The 25,984-nt window shown below is 50.5% G+C and overlaps 1 protein-coding gene across 1 annotated transcript in view; it reads left to right on the top strand.

Annotated features, from left to right (window-relative positions):
• The first annotated feature begins 788 nt into the window (after positions 1-788).
• Positions 789-25,984, top strand: part of LOC142297313 (uncharacterized) — a 145,307-nt gene continuing 120,111 nt past the window's right edge. The window contains exon 1 of the mRNA XM_075341551.1: positions 789-873. The gene's annotated coding sequence lies outside the window, so the exon portion shown is untranslated. The remainder of the gene's footprint in view (positions 874-25,984) is intronic.

The raw sequence follows: 25,984 nt of genomic DNA, 5'->3' as shown, positions 1-25,984 counted from the left end.
AGCCTTACAGATCACTCGGCTGTAGGATTCTGCAGGAGAAAGTGACCTGGAGGGGTCAGTAAGGCTGACTTGCAGATTAGGGTACTGCTTATGGGAGTGATCACTAGGTGGAGCATTTTGGACATAAGGTCATTTTTATTTATTTTTTAAGGCATGATACGTACTCTGGAGGTGGAGTTTAATTTTTTGATATCTTTTCCTTTCACTTACACTTTCTTCAGGTTTCTCCTGTTAGACCTTGGTGAGTACATATCTCTATGTTCTTTAAGATACATTTATTCTAAGTATAATTCAGTTGATGTCCCGTCTCAAGTTTCGCTGTAATCTAGCACACACCATGGGACATCAGATGACGGCACTGTACATGGCTTGTGTGAATCATTTTTCAATATATATTCTTATAGGCTAGAATATTAAGACTATACTGTAAATCTTGTTTGAAACTATAATCTGTACTGAAATCTCCTGCATTTTCTTGTGCTTTTAATGAGCGTTCATGACTGTGTCACATTAGTCTCCAATGACTGAAGAACGATTACCTAGAATGCATTCGAAATCTATTATTCTAATAGATACATATGTAATATGTAAAAAAAAAGTGTCATATTATTCAGGTATTCTTTTCTTAGAGTATTGCTTGTCACGCACATTATAACTGCACACAAAGTGCCTTCAGGTCTGGACCCACAGGAAATCTTGTCTTTGTAAACAGGATCTGTGTACGCAGCTTTGCTGTGCACGAGGCCATAAAGTAATGATTCATATGTGTTCCTTTGCAGAGCAGTACACAGGCTTACCTGCCTTTACCCAAGTCAAAGAAGCAGCTTTGCAACTGTCACACACTTCACCTACCTTCATCAGCATAACTTAAAGGTTGGTCCGATACCTAAATTATCAATATATATAATTGCCTTATTCTGTCTGTCTGTCTGTCTGTCTTGCTCCAAAATTGTGTCCTTACAGTGACATTGTGTCCTTACAGTGACAACCGTCGGGTTGGCCGCTGGGCTCGGCCTGGCCCCACCCCCCCACACGGATTGGCCGCTGGGCTTGGCCTGGCCACGCCCCCGCTGGCCAGGCCACGCCCCCGCACGCGGTGCCACTAGGCCACGCCCCTCACGCGATGCCGCTAGGCCACGCCCCCTCGCGTGGTACCGCTAGGCCACACCTCCGCACTATGCCGCTAGGCCACGCCCCTCACACGGTGCCGCTAGGCCACGCCCCCTCATACTGTTGCTAGGTCACGCCCCCACACTGCCGATAGGCCACGCCCCCTGACACTATGCCGCTAGGCCACGCCCCTCACACTATGCCGCTAGGCCACGCCCCCTCACTGTGCCGCTGGTCTACGCCCCTCACTATGCCGCTAGGCCACGCCCCCTCACACTATGCCGCAAGGCCACGCCCCCTCACATTATGCCGCTAGGCCACGCCCCCTCACACTATGCAGCTAGGCCACGCTCCCTCACACTGGCGCTAGGCCACACCCCCTCACACTATGCAGCTAGGCCACGTCCCCTCACACTTTGCTGCTAGGCCACGCCCCTCACACTGTGCCACTAGGCCACGCCCCCTGACACTATGCCTGTAGGCCACGCCCCTCACATTATTGCGCTAGGCCACACTTCCTCACGATCCCGCTAGGCCACGCCCCTCACGTTATGGTGCTAGGCCACGCCCCCTCACACTATGCCGCTAGGCCACACCCCCTCACACTATGGTGCTAGGCCACGCCCCTCACACTATGGCGCTAGGCCACGCCCCTCACACTATGATGCTTGGCCACGCCCCTCACACTATGGCGCTAGGCCACGCCCCTCACACTATGGTGCTAGGCCACGCCCCCTCACACTATGCCACGAGGCCACGCCCCCTCACACTATGCCGCTAGGCCACGCCCCCCACTATGCCACTAGGCCACGCCCCCCACTATGCCGCTAGGTCATGCCCCCCACTATGCCGCTAGGCCACGCCCCCCGCACACGTTGGGCACCTGTACACCTCCTTCCAGGACAACTCCTCCCATTATACTCCTCCTATTATACTCCTCTCTGAGGGGTTTGCAGCATGGGGGATGGAGCACGATGGGGGGTGAAGCATGGGGGATGCAGCACGATGGGGGGTGCAGCATGGGGGGTGGACCATGATGGGGGGTGCCCAGAATGGGGGGATGAAACACGATGGGGGGTTCGCAGCATGGGGGATGGAGCACGATGGGGAGTGCAGCATGGGGGATGGAGCACGATGGGGGGTGCAGCATGGGGGATGGAGCACAATGGGGGGTGCCCAGAATGGGAGGTTGAAACACGATGGGGGGTGCGCAGCATGGGGGATGGAGCACGATGGGGGGTGCAGCATGGGGGGATGGAGCACGATGGGGGGTGCCCAGAATGGGGGGGATGAAACACGACGGGGGGTGCCCAGAATGGGGGGATGAAACACGATGGGGGGTGTGCAGCATGGGGGATGGAGCACGATGTGGGGTGCACACCTCCCCCCAAAACACACACACACACACACCGCCACACACGCACCGCACAACACACCACACACACACTGGCAACCACAAACACCCCCCCTACACAGACACCCACACACACAGACAGACAACGCCGCACACACACAACACACAAACACCGCGGCACACACAAATATACGCACATACCGCGCAAAACACACACATTGCACAAAACATACCTCCCCCCAAAACACACACACGCACCCCACACCCACACGCACATAAACTGCGCAACACACACAGCAACACACACAGACAACACTGCAGACACACAGTGCTCCACACACAACACAGCACACACAACGCAACACACAAACAACACTGCTCTCACACACCCCCACCCAGACAACACCCAGAACATTTACAGCCCCTACACAAACACTTGACACTTTACACACATCTATATATATATATATATATATATATATATATATATAACAAAAATCATACATTAACTACACAATAAATTCTAGAATACCTGATGCGTTAGAATCGGGCCTCCTTCTAGTCTATATATATAATTGCCTTATTCTGTCTGTCTGTCTGTCTTGCTCCAAAATGGTTGTCCTTACAGTGACAACCGTCGGCCCCGCCCCCCCACACGGATTGACCACTGGGCTCGGCCTGGCCCCGCCCTCCACATGGATTGGCCGTTTGGCCAGGCCACGCCCCGCACGCGGTGCCGCTAGGCCACGCCCCTCACGTGGTGCCACTAGGCCACGCCCCCTCATGCGGTGTCGCTAGGCCACGCCCCTCACACTATGCCGCTAGGCCACGCCTCCGCACTATCCCGCTAGGCCACGCCCCCTCACGCGGTGCCGCTAGGCTACACCCCTCACGCGGTGCCGCTAGGCCACGCCCCTCACACTGTCGCTAGGTCACGCCCCCTGACACTATGTCGCTAGGCCATGCCCCCTGACACTGTGCCGCTAGGCCACGCCCCTCACACTATGCAGCTAGGCCACGCCCCCTCACACTATGCAGCTAGGCCACGCCCCCTCACACTATGCAAATAGGCCATGCCCCCACACGATACCACTAGGCCACGCCCCCTCATACTATGTCGCTAGGTCACGCCCTCCCTCACTGTGCCGCTAGGCCACGCCCCCTCACACTATACAGCTAGGCCACGCCCCCTCACTATGCCGCTAGGCCACGTCCCCTCACACTATGGCGATAGACCACGCCCCTCACACTATGGCACTAGGCCACGCCCCCCGCACTGTGCCGCTAGGCCACGCCGCCACACCCCTCACACTATCTCGCTAGGCCACACCCCTGACACTGTGCCGCTAGGCCACGCCCCCTGACACTATGCCGCTAGGTCACACCCCTCACACTATGCAGCTAGGCAACGCCCCCTCACACTATGCAGATAGGCCACGCCCCCTCGCCCCCTCACACTATGTCGCTAGGTCACGCCCTCTCACACTGTGCCGCTAGGCCACGCTCCTTCACACTATACCGCTAGGCCACGCCCCCTCACTATGCCGCTAGGCCACGTTCCCTCACACTATGGCGCTAGGTCACGCCCCCTCACACTATGGCGCTAGGCCATGCCCCTCACACTATGGCGCTAGGCCATGCCCCTCACACTATGGCACTAGGCCATGCCCCTAACACTATGGCGCTAGGCCACGCCCCTAACACTATGGTGCTAGGCCACGCCCCCCACACTATAGCGCTAGGTCACGCCCCCTCACACTATGCCGCTAGGCCACGCCCCCACACTATGCCGCTAGGCCACGCCCCCACACTATGCCGCTAGGCCACGCCCCCCGCACTGTGCCGCTAGGCCATGCCCCCGCACACCTTGGGCACCTGTACACCGCTGCTAGGCCACGCCCCTCACACTATGGCGCTAGGCCACGCCCCTCACACTATGGCGCTAGGCCACGCCCTAACACTATGGTGCTAGGCCACGCCCCTCACACTATCTTGCTGGGCCACACCCCTGACACTGTGCCGCTAGGCCATGCCCCCTGACACTATGCCGCTAGGTCACACCCCTCACACTATGCAGCTAGGCCACGCCCCCTCACACTATGCAGATAGACCACGCCCCCTCACACTTTGCAAATAGGCCATGCCCCCACACAATACCGCTAGGCCACGCCCCTCACGATGCTGATAGGTCACGCCCTCTCACACTGTGCCGCTAGGCTATGCCCCCTAACACTATACCGCTAGGCCACGCCCCCTCACTATGCCGCTAGGCCACGCCCCCTCACACTATGACGCTAGGTCACGCCCCCTCACACTATGGCGATAGACCATGCCCCTCGCATTATGGCGCTAGGCCACGCCCCTCACACTATGGCGCTAGGCCACGCCCCTAACACTATGGCGCTAGGCCACGCCCCTCACACTATGGCGCTAGGACACGCCTCCTCACACTGATGCTAGGCCACGCCCCCTTACACTTTGCCGCTAGGTCACGCCCCCTCACACTATGGCACTAGGCAACGCCCTCTCACACTATGGCACTAGGCCACGCCCCCACACTATGCCGCTAGGCCACGCCCCGGCACTGTGCCGCTAGGCCACACACCCCGCACACGTTGGGTACCTGTACACCTCCCCCCAGGACAACTCCTCCCATTATACTCCTCCTATTATACTCATCTCTGAGGGGTTCGCAGCATGGGGGATGGAGCACGATGGGGGGTGAAGCATGGGGGATGCAGCATGGGGGCTGGACCATGATGGGGGGTGCCCAGAATGGGGGGAGGAAACACAATGAGGGGTTCGCAGCATGGGGATGGAGCACGATGGGGGGTGCAGCACGATGGGGGGGTGCCCAGAATGGGAGATTGAAACACGATGGGGGGTGCGCAGCATGGGGGATGGAGCACGATGGGGGGGTGCAGCATGGGGGGATGGAGCACGATGGGGGGTGTCCAGAATGGGGGGATGAAACACGATGGGGGTGTGCAGTATGGGGGATGGAGCACCATGGGGGGTGCACACCTCCCCCCAAAACACACACACACCGCCACACACGCACCGCACAACACACCACACACACTGGGAACCACAAACACCCCCCCTACACAGACACCCACACACACAGACAACGCCGCACACACAACACACAAACACCGCGGCACACACAAATATACGCACATACCGCGCAACACACACACATTGCACAAAACATACCTCCCCCCAAAACACACACACACACCCCACACCCACACAAACCGCGCAACACACACAACGCTACAGACACAACACTGCAGACACACAGCGCTCCACAAACAACACAACACACACAACGAAACACACAAACAACACCGCTCTCACCCCCCCACCCAGACAACACCCAGAAGATTTACAGCGCCCTACACAAACACTTGACAACTACACACAACAACATCTATATATATAACAAAAATCATACATTAACTACACAATAAATTCTAGAATACCCGATGCGTTAGAATCGGGCCACCTTCTAGTCCTTTATAAATGTCTATTGTTAACCCCTAAGCACTATTGTCATTTGCTGTATTATACATTACACTACACTTCTCTCTTTCCTGCTAATCCTTAAATGCAGGTTTTTTTTTTTTAACTTACCTACCTGAGACGTCTCGTTTTGAAACGGGATGTCACATAATGCTGGGGCTGCACTCACTTCCCCGCATCCTCTGTCACCCCTCCTGGAACAGGACATCATCATGGGGCAGCTCTGCGGTCACATAGCCCAGTTTTTCATTGCCGCCCTCTAATGTCCTGAATACATGCTGCTAATGGAAACTGTGGGAGAGGTGAGTGCAGCTCTGGCATTCTGCTTTTGTCCCCACCAGGCACCGCATCTAAGGCCCGTTTCACCGACGTTCTTCACTGTCGTGTAAAATACGTGTCGCGGGCGCAGAGGGGTTTTTGGGAACGCTGCTCGCCTGGGGAATCTCTGGCGCTCTGGTCCAGTGCTTCTGCTCCTCGGTGGCTCGAGCACGGGGCCGGACCCGGGGGCTCGAGTAGTGCCTCCTCGCCCACGAGGGGAAGGTTTGGTGGTGGGATGTCGGTTGTGACGCCACCCACGGGGTTGTGGTGATGGTGGGCACCATTGCTGCTGGTGACGGGGGTTCCCGGGAGCGATGGTGGAGAGCAGCTAAGGTGTCGACCCCTCCGTGGGTAGGGGCTGTTGTCCCGGGGCCCGGTAGGAGGGAGCGTGCTGCAGGGCGCATTGCTGTGGTGCGGTGCCTGATGGCACTGTTGTACTCACAAATGAACCACACAGAGTCACTGGTAAACTAGAAACTGCCGGAGCCCGCAGCCTTCGGTATGGAGGGTGTTTAAGTCCCACACATGGTGCAGCAGACCCTGCTCTTTCCCTGCAGTCAGGTGCCTCTTTCTCCACTCTTTCTCTTTCTTTCCTCCTCGGCCGGGAACGGGGAGTCCACTCCCCTGCAGTGATCCGGGATCTCGTTCGATACCGGCGGGCCACTACCCTGCTCCGGTCACCTCAAGTCCCTTCCTCACTAACAGCCTGTCCCGGCCCTTTTGGAGCACGCTTCTGTAGCAGCCCGGGAGCTACAACTCCGGACACCTCTCTTCTCCCTCTCTCCACACACTCTGCTCCAGCCCCTCCCCTTCTGCTCTGTTTAGCTCTTACACTGGGTGGGGGGGGGGGTGTCTGTCCTGCTGCACTGGTGTGGGATCAGGTTACCAAGGAGGAGAATGGCCTGCACTTTGCTGGATTTATGCAGGCTCTGTGACACCCTGGTTTTGCCAGGGCGTCACACATGCACATGTCCCTCCGTGTGCCGTGATTCACGGCACACATGGGTTGTCTAAGTGCAATCCGGGCTCCGTTCTCCGTGGTCCGTGATTGCACATAGAGATCAACTCACCTGTGCCCGCTCCAGCTCTCCTTGGTGCTGAACGCTCCCGCGGTGCAGCATCCGGCCAGCACTGACCCCCGCAGCAGCTGCTTCCGGGTTGGCTGTGTCGTGCAGTTGTCGCGGGCGGAGGAGGGGACGCTGCGCTCACCCACTGCTCGGGTCCGGCTACTGCTGCTGCTGCTCGGTGGTGGCTCGAGCTGTGGGCCGGATCCCGGGGACTCGAGCGGCGTTCCTCGCCCGTGAGTGAAAAGGGAGGTTGATGTGTGGTTTGGGGATATTGTCCGTGACGCCACCCACGGTTGTGGTGAGGTTGTGACACCACCGCTGCTCTGGACGGGGATCCCGGGAGCGATGACAAGGAGCAGCTTGGATGTTGGTTCTCCCCTCCGTGGGTAGGGGGGGTTGGTTGTCCCGGGGCCTGGTGAGGGGTTTAGGGATGACAGGCGGGTTACGGGGCCTGGCGAGGTGCAGGGTCGCGAGGGCAGCGCTGTGCCGCACGGCACGGTGGTACTCACTCAGCCAGTAATTCACACCGAGTCTCTGGTCAAACAAACGGCTGGATGGACGGGTCCCACAGGTGGCTGCGGTGTTTTTCCCCTGACCCCTGGTTGGTTGTGTAAGTCCTTTCCTTCACCTTCGTGTACGCTCCTCCTGCGCTCCGGTTTCCAGCTGGCTCCCTGGTTCGGTACCGGTGGGCCACCGCCCAGCCCCGGCTACCTACGGTTCCACCAAGACTGTCTTCCCGGCTCCCACAGACGGCCACTACCGTCTGCCTCACTGGCTACACGAGGGACCTAGGCTCCGACCTAGGCCCCAGTCTGCGTCTGCAGTCTCTGCATCTCTGAGTGTGTGTGTGTTGTTACCTGTGGCCCCTGGCTTGTCCAGGGCGCCACACATTCATGACATACAGTCAGTGAGAAATCACTGATGTGTGAGCAGACCCATTGATTATAATGGGTCTGCGTATGTCAGTGATTCTGGTACGTATAAAAAAAAAAAAATCACAAACGTACCAGAATCACTGACGTCTGAAACAGGCCTTAGTGTGAGTAGAAATGTCATCAGGGGTTGTCGATAGAAGAAGGATAAGTGACACCTGTGCCGCCCACAGGTTCTTTCACTGCCCTCAATGGATTGTTATCAGGGGCTGTTGTTACTGACCTTGCTTTTATCACTGGTAATAGGTGATGATAGAAGTTGTGGGCGGTAAGTACCCTGCTTAATGTCACTTACCTTGCTTCGATTACTAGCCCCTGATGACTTCTCTTTTCTTCATCTTTGTCTTCCCTTTAATCATAAAGTGTAATATAATTTTGATTTCCAGAAACATGTAAATTGAATTGCTACACTGCACATAATTATTCCACTATTCTGTGCCCAGAAATAGTACTGCAGTATTGTACACATGAATAACAGTTAAGTATGCTGTATTGCAACCTTCACAAGCATCCTGGTAATGTACTTTTTGTGGTACACTAATTAAGCATATGCCTGAATGTGAGGTTACTATGTCTCTAAGGCTAAATGCAATGGCTTCTCTTAAACGCTGGCACACCCACCAGGATTTCCCAGCAAAGCAAAGGAAAATGAAAGCATGGAATTTTGTTGTTGTTCTTGCAGCGTATTTTAAGATTTACTTTCAATGTCAGAGAGCAGGCTTCTTCCAGACCCTGAAGTGTTTAAAAGATGTGATGTAAGACTAAAATGTGTGCACAGCAATGTCTATTTTACATTGCTGAGCTTTATATTCTTTTTTGAGGGGATTTTACTGAACCCTTTTAAGCAGATTCTGCGATTAATCCTCCTGAAAAAAAGATGTCTTGTACCCAAGAAAGAAGGAAAGAAAAGAGAGAGCTGCAGCCTGTTTTCATGCACATTCCTTTACCAAACTTCATCCCACCACCAGCCCCAAGCCCCACGTAACCAAGATTTTAAGCATCGTGTTAGTAACAATCTCAGAGTTTTATTAGCATCATGTTAAGATTACAAAACACCATAGTCAACAGTTACTTTTTAACTTTCATTTGATTTTTATTTCATAAATCATGTACATGTGAAAATAAGAAACTTTGTAATATATCGTATGAGAGAACTCCGCTTCTTTGATTCTATATAAAAAGGCACAGGCAGCAGGAGGATGGAGCAGGGCCGGCGTCACCACCCAGCGCACCCGAGCAAGTGTCAGGGCCCTGGACAACTAGGGGTGCCCACTCACTGTCAGGGACACCTTCCGCGCTGCTCGCCAGATGGTGTCCCTAGCCCTCTATGATGTATGGGGCTTGGGGTAACTGTTTCTCTCCCCCTGTGTGCTCTCTTCTCTCCCCTGCGCTGTGTGATGAGTGCAGCGTCCTGACTGCTGCCGACTTATAAATAGTAATAAATCGGCAGCAGAGACCAGTGATGTCACCCTTCATTGCTGTATAGTGACATGACATTGCTCTGCTGGCAGCTTATTACTATACATAAGCAGGGTCGGACTGGGCTGTCTGTGGCCCACCAGGGAAATTGACTCCAGGGGGCCAACCTTGCATATAAACACGCATTAGCGTTATCCCCGTTATTGCATACCCCCCAACCGTCCCCGATTCTGCAGGACTGCCACGATTTTTCAGGTCTGTCCCGCACTCCCGCAGCTCACAGCTGATGTCCCAGCTCCTTTCCTCAGTGAAGTGAATAAATTAAATTTTCATCGGCTCTGAATTATCGGGGCAGCCAGAACTCGAACCCGTGAAGCTCATTGCTCCATAGGCAGCAGATCTACCACTGAGCCACTGCCTGAATTGGAAAGCATAGGAAGATTTGGTTATCTTGACCTCTATATTGCAGTAGAGGAACCAGAAGCAGATTATTCAGCTGCAAAGATGGATGGATAGATAGATAGATGATAGAGGGATGGATGGATGATAGAGGGATGGATGGATGGATGATAGAGGGATGGATGATAGAGGGATATAGATACATGATAGATAGGACACAATATGTCCATGTGCACAGAAAAACACAGTAGGGTGGGTCATACAAATAATCACCACACTACTATAGAGCTACTCCTATAGCATAACAAAAACAGAGAACTGAGAGTAGAAAAGCTTCAAATCGTCAATTTATTGGTACAAAAGTCATAGAAATAGAAAATACAAGGTCAAAAGACCATGGCAATAATGAGGCACAAGAGGGGACAAGATTGAAGAAAGGGGGCAATAGGAGCCGGAGATCTGCACTTCCAGAGAATCTCTAACCCCCACACATGGGCCATATGTATCAAAAAGAGTAGAAAATAGGGGTATTAAAATAGCTTATGTAGTATCAACATATACAGCTTTTAATGAACATGTGAGCCATGTCAGGAGTAGTGTCAGAGAAAGCAGGCAGTAATGCTTGAACACATGCACCATGCACTCCAAATGTGAAAGGAACCAAAGGTTCATTAGGATTAGAAAGATCACACAAGAGGAAAAACACTGATGCATGTGTACATTACATGAAAAACAACCTGCGATCCTGTATGAACGATGTAAGGCAATTGGGCATCCAGAAAAAATCCGGGGGTGATGGGGAGGGTTTGACCCCCAATGCAGGACCCCAACGTACGTCTCACGTTAGTGATGTATTCGCTTCATCAGGGAGTGAATAACAGACGCGGCAGGGCTACTATAAATAGCCCAGCGTCCAGCTGATGCGCCTCACCGATCAATCTCGGCGCATGCGCACATCGCACCACAGAGACCCAGCACCTCCCACTGGCCGTCATGGCCCAGCGCATGCACGGGAGCGGGGACGCGTCTCCATAGCTCCCGCGCATGCGCAAAGGTCAACCTGAAACAGTCGGGGAGAGCAGAGTCGGCGGTGAGACGCGGGCATGCGCACATCAATAAGAACGCAGAACCCGGACGTTCAGGCCATATGCTGCAGCAACAACGTATGATACAGAGAAATCATAAGAGATAAATAACACTATATATCACAGTATAAATATAAATGTAGATATGTACATACAACATTAGTTAAACATAGCACTGGTTCCAGAGTTCTGTATGTAACTTGAAAGTGGAGGTATGTAGATGGCGATCATATTTCAGGACCAAAAGATGAGGGTGATACAATTTTTTCTTTCCCCTATATCTTATGCGGCGCAGCTATGATTCCAGCTGTCACCCTCATCTTTTGGTCCTGAAATATGATCGCCTTCTACATACCTCCACTTTCAAGTTACATACAGATCTCTGGAACCAGTGCTATGTTTAACTAATGTTTTATGTACATATCTACATTTATATTTATACTGTGATATATAGTGTTATTTATCTCCTATGATTTCTCTGTATCATACGTTCTTGCTGCAGCATATGGCCTGAACTTCCGGGTTCTGCGTTCTTATTGATGTGCGCATGCCCGCGTCTCACCGCTGGCTCTGCTCTCCCCGACTGTCTCTGGTTGACCTTTGTGCATGCGCGGGAGCTATGGAGACACGTCCCCGCTCCCGCGAATGCGCTGGGCCATGACGGCCAGTGGGAGGTGCTGGGTCTCTGTGGTGCGATGTGCGCATGCGCCGAGATTGATCGGTGAGGCGCATCAGCTGGACGCTGGGCTATTTATAGTAGCCCTGCCGCGTCTGTTATTCACTCCCTGATGAAGCGAATACATCACTAACGTGAGACGTACGTTGGAGTCCTGCATTGGGGGTCAAACCCTCCCCATCACCCCCGGATTTTTTCTGCATGCCCAATTGCATTACATCGTTCATACAGGATCGCAGGTTGTTTTTCATGTAATGTACACATGCATCAGTGTTTTTCCTCTTGTGTGATCTTTCTAATCCTAATGAACCTTTGGTTCCTTTCACTTTCACATTTGGAGTGCATGGTGCATGTGTTCAAGCATTACTGCCTAATTTCTCTGACACTACTCCTGACATGGCTCACATGTTCATTAAAAGTTGTATATGTTGATACTACATAAGCTATTTTGATACCCCTATTTTCTACTCTTTTTGATACATGTGGCCTATGTGTGGGGGTTAGAGATTGTCTGGAAGTGCAGATCTCCAGCTCCTATTGCCCCCTTTCTTCAATCTTGTCCCCTCTTGTGCCTCATTATTGCCATGGTCTTTTGACCTTGTATTTTCTATTTCTATGACTTTTGTACCAATAAATTGACGATTTGAAGCTTTTCTACTCTCAGTTCTCTGTTTTTGTTATGATAGATAGATAATAGATAGATAAATAGATAGATAATGGATAGATAGATAGATAGCTTAATAGATAGATATGTGGCGCCCTGGACAAGCCAGGACATCACAGGTACTGCAACAACACACCCCACACCCCGGCTAGGCACATCAAAGTCAGACAAAAATCCTTGTTGCCTCCCTCCAGGGGCTGATGTCCACACCAGGGGGTGGAGCCAGGCGGTTGGCCCCACCCACCGAGGAGTTCACAGTCCTGGAGGCGGGAAAAGGAAGGAAGAGAGAAGTTCAGTTTAGAGAGGAGAGAAGTTCAGTTTGGAGAGTTGAGGAGTGAAGTGGTAGTGGAGCAGACTGACCGTGTCCGGGTGCGTGGCCCGGGCACATACAGCAAGGTTGGCAGACGGTGGTGACCATCTGCAGGAGAGGCTGATTGACGTGAACCGTAAGGACCGGGGACGGGCGGTGGCCCGCCGGTACTGGATCGGGGAGCAAAGAGAAGCCAGCACCATTCGGCAGTGCCTACAGACCCCGACCAGGCTTGGAGTCGCCGTAAAACCGGTCAAATCCGTTAGCGAAGGGAACCTCCGGGGTTTCCCAGCAGTCAAGACCCGATTGAAGGCAACCGCTCAAACCGTGAAGGGAAATACAGTCACCACCAAGGCTACAGTTCCCAGGGCCAGAGCCTGCGGGCAAAAGGGGCTCCCTCAGCATCCATCCAAGCTGGGGAGCGGGTTACCGGTGGGAAGCCACCAGAACCGAGAACATAACACAGGTGCAGGGAAAGGCAGTCACCGCCAACCTACCTGGAGAAAAACCACCGCAGCCGTCTGTGGGACCCGTCCATCCAGCCGTTTGTTTTACCGGAGACTTTGCATTCATCATGGGCTGAGTGAGTACCCCCGTGCCGTGCGGCACCGCGCTGCCCCCGCGACCCTGCACTTCACCAGGCCCCGTAACCCACCTGACATCCCTCCCTCACCGGGCCCCAGGACAACCAACCCCCCTACCCACGGAGGGGAAGAACAACATCTAAGCTGCTCCTTGTCATCACTCCCGGGATCCCCGTCCAGAGCAGCGGTGGTGTCACAACCTCACCACAACCGTGGGTGGCGTCACGGACAATAAATCCCCAAAAACCATTCCCCTTTTCACTCACAGGCGAGGAGTGCTGCTCGAGTCCCCGGATCCGGCCCACCGCTCGAGCCACCGAGCAGCAAGCGAAGCAGCAGCAGCGCCGGACCCGAGCGTGGTGAGCGCAGCGTCCCCTCCCAGCCCGCGACAGATATATAATAGATAGATAAATACTGCATCTCTTTGTAGGTGAAGGAAAGAGTTAGATTCATTTCTTCCCATAAAACTACTATAAAGAAATGAGGGAAAAAAAATACAAATACAATTTTTTTTTTATTGTTTTTTATGTTCTCCACCTTGGATTCAAACCAGAAACTTTCAAACATGTCCAGCTGCCTAATAGGCTTTCTATCTGATCTAAGCTGTTGAGCCACTGGGAATCGATAATGTCAGAGGGAGGATTTTACATAAATGGACCTACAATGAAGCCCTGATTACACAGGACATAGAGCTCCATTGAACACAGCAGTGTCTCTATCTCCTGTAATCTAGAGGGAGAAGAAAAGAGATTTTTTTTTTCTAATAAAATTACTAAAAATAATTAAAAAAAATAGAATAATATAATCTTATTACACTTTTTTATAAAATAATAAGCATCACAAATCAGCAAATAACATGGAAATATTTGGTGTCCCTGTAATCTTAACGACCCGAACAACGCAGCAATCAGATTATTTATGGGGATTGGTAAATGGCGGAAAAAAATGGCACAATTTATTATTTTTCCTTATTAAAACCCATAAAAAAATGTAATAAAAATGTATCACTGAGGCCGTATTCACACGTAGAGTAAATGCTGTGTTTTTTCTGCAGGTGTCCGCACCACAAGCGCAATAACAATCTTCTCTGATTATTGCGTATTTGCGGTATTTTTTATGCATTGTCCCACTTATTTGATACATGTTTGGTGCAGATGTAAATCTTGAAGATTATAAAGAAAAAAAACACCAAAACCACAGTTTAGCGGCGTCTTTCCACGCACCAGGGGCGGAGATTTCATGACGTCTCATCCACTTTGCTTGGACAATTAGTCCGTGTTCACATGTAGTGGAAAGGCTGCATTTATTTTTTTCTGCTGTTTTTTGCACATTTAGGCTACATGCGCATGCTGGTTTTTTTCCTGCTTTTTTGCTGCTTTTTTGGCTGCAGTTTTGTTGTCAGAACTTTCTGACATTTGACTTCCCAGCAAAGTCTATGAGAAGTCAGATTTGTCATGCGCACGTTGCAGTTTATTTGTCAGCGTTTTATTTGTCAAAGGTTTGTGACAAATAAAATGCAACATGTTCATTCTTCCTGCGTTTTTGTCAACATTTGTCACAAAAACGCAGGAAAAACGCAGGGTGTGAAAAACGCACCAAAAACGCACCGAAAACGCACCAAAAACGCACCGAAAATTACATGCGTTTTTTGTGACATTTCCAGGCTCCCTCTGACAAGGTGCAGTTTTGGCTGCATTTTGGCTGTAGTTTTGGCAGCAGTTTTGGCTGCAGTTTGTGAACACAAAAAGATGCAGCGTGCGCATGTAGCCTTTATTCTGCTGTATTTAATTGTCCAAGCAAAGTGGATGTGATTCCATGAGAAGACGCCGCTGAATTATGCGGTTTCGGGGGTTTTTTTCTCTAGAGGTTTCTATGTGGAGCTAAAAAAATGCAGGAAAAAGCTTCTCAGTACAATAAAAACACTTAATAACGCAGATTCACATCTGAGCCAAAAGCGCATTAAATAATGGAGAAAAGGTAGAAAAATGCAGCAAAAATGGAAAAATCAGAGAAGATTGTTATTGTGTAGTTTGGTGCAGACAGCGGCAGAAACAAAAAGAAACAGAATTTTTGCAACGTGTGAACACGGCCTTATAGGCACAAATAAGCAACATATCATGTAGTGACACATAGAAATATAAGAAAATTCTGGTTGCTCTGACTATGAATGAACAGTCTGTGACATCTGCTGAATGACCCTTACTGCGAAATGGGTGTGGCTAGGGTTGTGGTCAAAAATTGTCGCATACTTTGTCCCTCTTTCCTTACTTCAGGAGTTGGGAGGTATGCTTTGACTGTAAAGCACAGGTGGCTCCTGCACATCTATATTGTGCACCATAACTGGTCTTTGGTGAAAACAAGTTATCACCGATCCACAGGTGAGGTTGGGGATAACTTATTGATCGGTGGAACCAGACCAGTGGAAACCGCACCGATCGGAACATTGGGGAACTTTTTACAGAGGCAGGTGGGGTGTGTGACTACAGCTCCATTCATCCTCTGTGGGGTGGGATGTGTGACTGGAGCTCCATTCATCCTCTGTGGAGCAGCCACATAATAACAAGCACAGCGCTCGCAGCCACTGAGGGAATTAATGGATCAGGGGTCGAGTCAGACACCAGCTCCAGTGTAACGGGGGATAAAAGCTGCACATTTTGCCGATCAGTGCAGGTCCCAGCAATCAGACCCCACTGATGAATTAAGTTATCACTTATCCTTAGGCCACGTTCATACATTCAGTATTTGGTCAGTATCTTACATCAGTATTTGTAGCCAAAATCAGGAGTGGGTGATAAATGCAGAAGTGGTGCCCATGTTTCTATTCTACTTTTCCTCTGATTTTACCACTCCTGGTTTTGGCTAAAAATACTGAGGTAAAAAATTCACTGAATACTCAGTGTGTGCACGTGGCCTTAGAGAAGGGGATTACTTGTTTTGACCGGAGAACCTCTGTAAGTGCATATTTGCTGCAGTGCAATAGTCACAGGGCAAGGAGTTAAATGTTCAAGTATTTAATTTCTATTGGAAATAATCTACCCCTTATAGAGAGAAAAAGTGACCTCCATACACAACACAATCCATTATACCAAAACCAATAATACCACATACAGGGAGAAATACCACCACACCGTGACCAGACCGCAAAATGCCCAAATAATACCACATACAAGGGAGAAATACCGTGACACTATGACCAGATAACATACTACCAACACATAGTGATCAAAAGCAACCACATACCAGAGAGTAATACCGCCACACCATAATTAGACCACATAGTAACCGAATATTACCACATACAAGGGAGAAATACCGCAACACTATGATTAAACCACATAATGACCAAATAATACCACACACGAGACAAATATCAGTACAACATGACCAGATGACGTACTACCACACAAGGACATAAAATACTACAATAATGATCATGAATAAAAACTACACTGCTAATAACACTAATATTATCATCAGTGCCATAATACACAGGAGCTCTGTATATAGTGTATAGGTAATACAGTGCTCACCAGTGACATTATACACAGGAGGTGTGTGTGTGTGTGTGTGTGTGTGTGTGTGTGTGTGTGTGTGTGTCCATATGCCTGTGTACATGTGCCTGCATGCGTTCCATCTTAAGCAAAGTGCCATCGTTGCTAAGTGCTGGGTAGTTATTTCAATGGCAATGGACTAACATCCATCTTTTCTCTCTTCACACAGGTACAACTATAACCCTGCTTGCTGTAACCCCATGTGTCCTGCATTATACCTCTGCTGAACCCTCTTTTCTGGTACAACTATAACCCTGCTTGCTGTAACTTTTGCTATGTGATCTTTACATTAAGTTTGACACTCACTGATGTACGACTGTATTTTCCTCTTTGAAAATGTTATCTGATGGTGGAAGGTGTGATTTTGTGTAGTCTGGAGTCAGGCTGAATGTGAAATATGTCCTGTTCTCTTTGATTCACTAATTTTTCCCTGGTGTGATTACCTTAACAAGCTGACCTCCCACAATCCCCCTTACCTATTGCTCTAGCTTTCTCTATATATCTGGCGCTTTCTTAAAGGGTGCTCACATGTGGGGTGCCTGCATGCGTGCCATCTTATGCAAAGTGCCATCGTTGCTAAGTGCTGGGCAGTTATTTCAATGGCAGTTAGTTACTTTTTAATACCCTCTGTACTACTATGATCTTTACTTCTATCCTCACCATCCTATGTGCTTTTACTGTCCACTTTCATCGCCCTGTCCCCCCTCCATCCCCATTCATCCACATCAGCCCCTCTCTCCTCTCCTCTCCTATGAACAGCTCCCACGTTCTTTTCACCTACCTTAATAACCTCACTCCTTGCTCCAGGGGTCTTGGAGAAAAAACCATGCCACAACTCCAAAAACTATCTGCTCTTTCTCCTTTTACTGCTACTTCTCTCAGGCGATATCTCTCCTAATCCCGGTCCACCCCATGCCAACTTTACCACTCCCCCCCCAACACCTCTCATAGAAACCCTGCTAACCTCATTAGCATTAGTTGTACACCCTCACCTCCCTCTTTTAATTGTGCTCTCTGGAATCCACGGTTTCTATGTAACAAGCTTCCTTACATCCACAACTACTTTCTCAATAACTCTCTTAATCTGCTGTCCCTCACTGAGACTTGGATTCAGGTTTCAGACACTGCTTCCCCCTGCTGCCATTTCTCATGGTGGTTTACACGTTTCTCATTCACCAAGACCTGAGAACAGACATGGTGGTGGAGTCAGCTTACTCCTGTCCCCACAATGCACTTTCCAGGTCATCCCCACAGCTCCATCACTGTTACGGGGGGCTGTCTGATAATAACTGAAAGGAGTATCAGACAGTCAGGGTCCACCGTGCAAAGACTTTGCTGCAGACTATGGAAGAGTGCAATACCTCTGTTAACTCACAGAAGGATATAATAAGTAAGTAAAGCAATTCCTCCCTTACTTGGAGGGTGTGTGGAATGATCTCTGTTAATAATCACAGAGACAAAGGCAATGTGTGCGAAATGGCACCTACCTAGGTCCGCTCTTCTAGTGGTGCAAAAGAGACGAACAGCAGCGTAAGCCGCACAAAGCTCCTACCTGCGTTCGCTCCACTAGTGTGCGAGGACACGAACCACTAGATATGGCACCTGCCTAGGTCCGCTCTTCTAGTGGTGCAAAAGAGACGAACAGCAGCGTAAGCCGCACAAAGCTCCTACCTCTGTTCGCTCCCCTAGTGTGCGAGGATACGAACAACTGCCAGACGCAGTATAAGGAACGTTACCCTAGCGGCAACGTCCACCTACGAGTAGAATCACAAGGCCCAGCCAGACCATGTGCCTCAGGCACCTGCCTATGTCCGCTCCCCTAAGAGGTAAGGATACGGACAGCAGCCGAAGCTGTAAGGTATAAGAACGCTACCCTGCCGGTAGCGCTCACCTAGCATAGACAGAGGAATGCCTAGAGGAACACGCACAGAGCGTCTACTCATATGCATGAACCAAGAGGACTGAGCACCATGCGGCGTGTGTCAGGGTCTTATATAGACTCTGTGCCTCATCCAAGATGGAGGACACCAGAGCCAATCTGCTGCCAGAACGACAGGAGTGACGTCATGCTGGCCTATCACCGAGCAAGACGTCACAAGCACATGACCAGCGACCAATCGGCATAGAAGGTGTCAGAGACATGTGACCTCGTGTCAGCGATGATGTCACCCGCACATGTGCAATGGCTCCAAGATTGGACTTAGTCTCCGGCGCTCGCACATGTGCAGTAGCAAGAAATCTGGACTTAGTCTCCAGCGCTCGCACATGTGCAGTAGCAAGAAATCTGGACTTAGTCTCCAGTGCTCGCACATGTGCAGTAGCAAGAAATCTGGACTTAGTCTCCAGTGCTCGCAGCAACCGTAACAGTACCTCCCCCTCAAGGGCCCCCCTCCCGGCGACGCAGGTAATCGGCAACTAAGTCGGGAGCATGGACAGCCTCCTCAGGCTCCCAAGAGCGATGTTCCGGACCATAGCCCTCCCAATCTATCAAGAAGAACCTGCGCCCTCTAACCATCTTAGAACCAACTATGGCTCGTACCTCATAGCTAGAGCGAGAGGAATCAGAGGCAGGAGAGTGCACTTCACGAGCGTGAGGTAAAATAGCCGGCTTTAGCAGTGAGACATGGAATTTGTCATGAATCCTAAGATGGACAGGTAACTTCAATTGATAGACTACAGGATTTACCTGTCGAAGAACCTCATAAGGACCCAGGAAGCGAGGAGCAAATTTGACAGAGCTCACTCTAAGTTTCACGTGTTTTGCAGAGAGCCACACAAAGTCCCCTGGAGAAAAGACAGGAGCCGGGCGACGAAACCGATCGGACACCGTCTTCATACGGTCCTTAGCTGCTTGGATCGACTCTTGAGTCCGATCCCAAACCTCTCTGGCATTAGTTGCCCAGTCGGCCACAAGAGGAGGAGGTGCAGCAGCGGGAAACGGTACTGGTACCCTAGGGTGTTGCCCATTATTGAGTACGAACGGTGTCTGCCCAGTGGCCTCAGCCAGCGAATTGTTAAGGGCAAATTCTGCCCAGGGTAGGAGGGAGGACCAGTTATCGTGGTTCTCAGCAACAAAGTGTCGAAGGTATATAATCATAGATTGATTGGTACGTTCAACCAAACCATTAGTCTCCGGATGGTATGCCGAAGAGAGATTCAACTCAATTTGCAGAAGGCTACAAAGATCTCGCCAGAAACGGGAAGTAAATTGCGGGCCTCTATCACAAATGATACGATCTGGCATCCCGTGAAGCCTAAAGACATGCTTGAGGAATAGTTTGGCTAGTACCCTGGAAGATGGGATTCTCGATAACGGTACGAGATGAACCATCCGGGAGAAATGGTCCGTAATGACCCACACAAATCTATGTCCCTGTGAACATGGAAGATCACCCACAAAGTCCATGCCTACCACCTCCCATGGTCTATCTGGCACTGGTAAAGGATGCAAGAGCCCAGCCGGTCTCTGCCGTAATGGACAGTTGCGAGCACACGAGTAGCAGGAACCGACATATCTCTTGACGTGGCTGGCTAAGTGTGGCCACCAATACCACCTCTCCAGTAACTCTCGTGTCCGCCTAATACCAAAATGCCCACCCACCTTTGAGGTGTGGGCCCATGACAGTATATCATTCTGTCGATCAGGCGGAACAAAGGTCTTGCCCGGTGGGATTTGGTCTAACGTCACAGGGGAGAGCGTATGAAAAACCCTGGAGGGAAGGATAAGACGAGGTTCGTCAATCTCTTCCTGGGTAGAAAGCATAGAGCGAGACAGGGCGTCTGCCTTGTTATTCTTACTCCCAGACAGATAGTTGATGGAGAAGTGAAAGCGGGAGAAAAACAAGGACCAGCGGGCTTGGCGAGGATTCAGACGCTGAGCGGTTTGTAAGTACGTCAGATTCTTATGGTCTGTATAGACCTGGAAAGGATGTTTCGCTCCTTCCAGCAAGTGACGCCACTCCTCCAAGGCTAATCTCAAGGCGAGCAGTTCCCTATCCCCAATGGTATAGTTTCTCTCTGCCGGTGAAAAGGTTTTAGCAAAGAAGAAACACGGCCTTTTTCTACCTGCACCGTTCTTTTGATACAAGACCGCACCAGCACCCACTGAAGAGGCATCAACCTCTAAGAGGAAGGGCTTATTCTCATCGGGTCTTTGAAGAACGGGAGCAGTTGAAAAGTGTCTTTTTACTGCCTCAAAAGCCTGAGATGTCTCAGTAGACCAGGCTTTGGGATTAGCACCTTTCTTAGTCAAGGCCACCAAAGGGGCCACCAAAGTAGAAAAATGGGGTATGAACTGCCTGTAATAATTTATGAATCCTAAGAAGCGTTGCACCGCCTTCAAGGAATGAGGTTCGGACCATTGCAGGACAGCAGAGAGCTTCGCAGGATCCATAGCCAGACCCTCTTGTGAGATAATGTAACCCAAAAAAGGCAATGAGGACTGCTCGAATACACATTTCTCGAGTTTAGCAAACAATGAGTGCTCCCTTAAACGGGAAAGGACACGAACGACATCCTGACGATGAGTCTCCAGATCAGGAGAAAAAATCAGGATGTCGTCCAGATACACCACTACTGAGGATAACAGTAAATCCCTGAACACATCGTTTACGAAGTCCTGAAATACTGCGGGTGCATTACATAACCCAAAAGGCATGACGAGGTATTCATAGTGACCGTCTCGGGTGTTAAAAGCGGTCTTCCATTCGTCACCCTTTCGAATTCGTACCAAGTTATACGCACCCCGCAGATCCAACTTCGTAAAAACTTGAGCTCCTCTCAGTCTGTCAAAGAGCTCCGAAATTAAAGGTAATGGGTATTTGTTCTTTATTGTGATTGCGTTGAGACCCCTGTAATCTATGCAGGGACGCAAATCACCCTCTTTCTTCCGAACAAAGAAAAACCCAGCTCCCGCGGGAGAGACAGACTTACGAATGAACCCCTTCTCTAAACTCTCTCTTATATAGGTCGACATGGCCTCCGACTCAGGTATCGACAGGGGGTAAACCCTGCCTTTAGGTGGAACCGAACCTGGGATAAGGTCTATGGCACAGTCATACGGCCTATGGGGTGGAAGAACCTCAGCACCCTGTTTGGAGAACACGTCAGCGAAATCCAAATAGGGTGTAGGTATGGGAGAGAGATCAGTTGATGCAACCGCAACGACCTTAGGTGGTAAGGGAAGACATCGGGACTGACATTTCGAACCCCAACTAATAATTCTGTCAGACTCCCAGTCAATGTGAGGAGCATGAGTCCGAAGCCATGGAAGACCCAGAAGGACGTCGTCTATACCCTCAGGCAAAACAAGAAAAGAAATCTCCTCTATGTGACCCTGAGACAGGGAAAGGCGCAAGGGAACTGTCCTCAATGTAATGGAGTCAGACAACATAGTTCCATTAACAACACGGACAGGAATAGGCGCCTCTAACATGATAGAGGGAATATTGTGTCCCTTTACAAATCCTGAGGACACAAAAATCCCGTCAGCTCCGGAATCCACAAAAGCCATAATAGGCCATGTATTCTCAGATAACGAGAGCTGACCTGGGATACAACACTTAGAGGGTGCAGAAGACGTCTCTAGTAACCCCCCTCTAATGGTTACTAGGCCAGGGAGTTTCCCTGACGACTAGGACACTTGTTGGCATAGTGCCCAGCCTGACGACATACGTAACATATAGGAGGACCAGACTTGCGTAGTCTGGAGGACGTATGACCTAACTCCATAGGAGTGGGAGATGTTTCAGATGCTGAGGAAGATGGTAGTGGACCCTCAACAACTGGAATAGCCCGATGCTTAGGGCGTGAGGAAGAGACCTCGAGTCTACGTTCCTTATGGCGTACATCGATCCTCGTTGCTACTGTGATCAAGTCCTCCAGAGAAGCAGGGACCTCACGAGTAGCAAGGGCATCCTTGACATAGCCTGCCAACCCTCTCCAGAAGATAGGAATCAACACCTTCTCTGGCCAATCTAGTTCTGCCACCAGAGTTCTAAAAGCAATGGCATAAGAACTAGTGGATAACGAACCCTGAGATAGATCTAACAGTCTCAGGGCCGCATCATGGGTAACCTGCGGACCCATGAATACCGCCTTAAGAGCATCAAGAAAGTCTTGATGTCTCAGAGTAACCACATCAGAGCGCTCCCATAGGGGAGTCGCCCATTCTAAGGCTTTGTCCTGAAGTAAGGAGATGATAAAGCCTACTCTGGACCTCTCCGTAGAGAAGCGAGAAGAGTTGACCTCTAGGTGTATCTGACACTGACTAATGAAACCACGACATGATCTGGCATCGCCAGAATATCTGTTTGGCAGAGCAAGTCGAGGATCATGTGCAGATGTCACCATGGTCTGAGGTTTATCCTCTATACTCTTGAGCCGTGACTCAAGTACTTGTATGTAACGGTGTAACTGCTGATATTCTGCCATAACTGCCAGACCCTTGGCTCAGTCCTAATGTTACGGGGGGCTGTCTGATAATAACTGAAAGGAGTATCAGACAGTCAGGGTCCACCGTGCAAAGACTTTGCTGCAGACTATGGCAGAGTGCAATACCTCTATTAACTCACAGAAGGATATAATAAGTAAGTAAAGCAATTCCTCCCTTACTTGGAGGGTGTGTGGAATGATCTCTGTTAATAATCACAGAGACAAAGGCAATGTGTGCGAAATGGCACCTACCTAGGTCCGCTCTTCTAGTGGTGCAAAAGAGACGAACAGCAGCGTAAGCCGCACAAAGCTCCTACCTGCGTTCGCTCCACTAGTGTGCGAGGACACGAACCACTAGATATGGCACCTGCCTAGGTCCGCTCTTCTAGTGGTGCAAAAGAGACGAACAGCAGCGTAAGCCGCACAAAGCTCCTACCTCTGTTCGCTCCCCTAGTGTGCGAGGATACGAACAACTGCCAGACGCAGTATAAGGAACGTTACCCTAGCGGCAACGTCCACCTACGAGTAGAATCACAAGGCCCAGCCAGACCATGTGCCTCAGGCACCTGCCTATGTCCGCTCCCCTAAGAGGTAAGGATACGGACAGCAGCCGAAGCTGTAAGGTATAAGAACGCTACCCTGCCGGTAGCGCTCACCTAGCATAGACAGAGGAATGCCTAGAGGAACACGCACAGAGCGTCTACTCATATGCATGAACCAAGAGGACTGAGCACCATGCGGCGTGTGTCAGGGTCTTATATAGACTCTGTGCCTCATCCAAGATGGAGGACACCAGAGCCAATCTGCTGCCAGAACGACAGGAGTGACGTCATGCTGGCCTATCACCGAGCAAGACGTCACAAGCACATGACCAGCGACCAATCGGCATAGAAGGTGTCAGAGACATGTGACCTCGTGTCAGCGATGATGTCACCCGCACATGTGCAATGGCTCCAAGATTGGACTTAGTCTCCGGCGCTCGCACATGTGCAGTAGCAAGAAATCTGGACTTAGTCTCCAGCGCTCGCACATGTGCAGTAGCAAGAAATCTGGACTTAGTCTCCAGCGCTCGCACATGTGCAGTAGCAAGAAATCTGGACTTAGTCTCCAGTGCTCGCACATGTGCAGTAGCAAGAAATCTGGACTTAGTCTCCAGTGCTCGCAGCAACCGTAACAATCACTCTCATTCCCATCTTTCGAGGTCCACACCATCAGGCTCTTCCATCCCGTCTCCCTCAGAGTAGCGGTCATATACCGTCCCCCAGGCTCACCCACCCAGTTCTTTGACCACTTTTCAGCCTGGCTGCCGCACTTCATGTCCTCAGAATTACCAACCCTTATCCTAGGAGATTTTAACAGCCCCACCTCCCCTTCTGCATCCCAGCTTCTATCTCTAACCACCTCCTTTGGCCTCTCGCAGCTCTCATCCTCTGAGACACATGATGATGGCAACACCCTTGATCTGGTCTTCGCCCGCCTCTGCTCCATCTCTCACTTTGACAACTCACCTCTTCCCCTCTCTGACCACAACATCCTTTCCTTCAAACTCACAAACCCTCGCCCACCGCAGCACGCTCCCACCTATCACACATTCAGAAACCTACAGGCCATTGACTCTCAGACACTTACAGACTCTCTACACTCATCACTGTCCCCTGTCTCCTCACTTTTCTGTCCTGATCTGGCTATAATTCACTACAATGACACACTCAGAAGTACCCTAGACCAAGTAGCGCCCCTTACTTTCGGAAAGACCAAACACAGAGTAAAACAGCCTTGGCTCACATCCCAAACTCAATTTCTCCAGTGATGCTCTAGGAGTGCTGATCGCTTAAGGAGGAAAACCCGCACACCAGAAAACTTCATCCACCACAAGTTCATGTTAAGAAGCTACAACTCTTCCCTTCACCTCGTCAAACAGACCTACTTCACCACCCTGATCTCCTCACTATCCAACAATCCAAAAAAGCTCTTTGACACCTTTCACTCCCTTCTCAGTCCCAAAGTACAGACTCCTATCACAGACATTCAAACATTCATGCTGATGATCTGGCCTCGTATTTCACAGAGAAAATAGAAAACATCCGCCCAGAGATCAGCACCCAGCCACCAAGCGTCGTGATTCCCATCCCTCCCTACATCCAATCCGGATCACTCTTCACATTTGACCCAGTCACAGAGGAAGAAGTCTCCAGGCTCCTCTCCTCTTCTTGTCCTACCACTTGCCCTACTGATCCCTTCCCCTCACATCTACTCCAGTCTTTCTCTCCAGTCATCATTACTCACCTAACTAAAATCTTCAATCTCTCTCTCTCTTCTGGTATCTTCCCATCCTCCCTTAAACACTCTATCATTACTCCATTATTAAAAAAACCTACTCTTGATCCATCCTGCACAAGCAACTACAGACCAGTCTCCAATCTCCCCTTCATCTCCAAACTCTTGGGGCGCCTGGTCTATTCCCGCCTCACCCGCTACCTCTCCTCTCACTCTCCTCTAGATCCTTTACAGTCTGGCTTCTGCCCCCTACACTCAACAGAAACTTCCCTCATCAAAGT

Source organism: Anomaloglossus baeobatrachus, chromosome 3, assembly GCF_048569485.1.
Source record: "Anomaloglossus baeobatrachus isolate aAnoBae1 chromosome 3, aAnoBae1.hap1, whole genome shotgun sequence".
Classification (NCBI taxonomy): domain Eukaryota; kingdom Metazoa; phylum Chordata; class Amphibia; order Anura; family Aromobatidae; genus Anomaloglossus; species Anomaloglossus baeobatrachus.
This window is presented reverse-complemented; position numbering and strand designations above follow the sequence as displayed.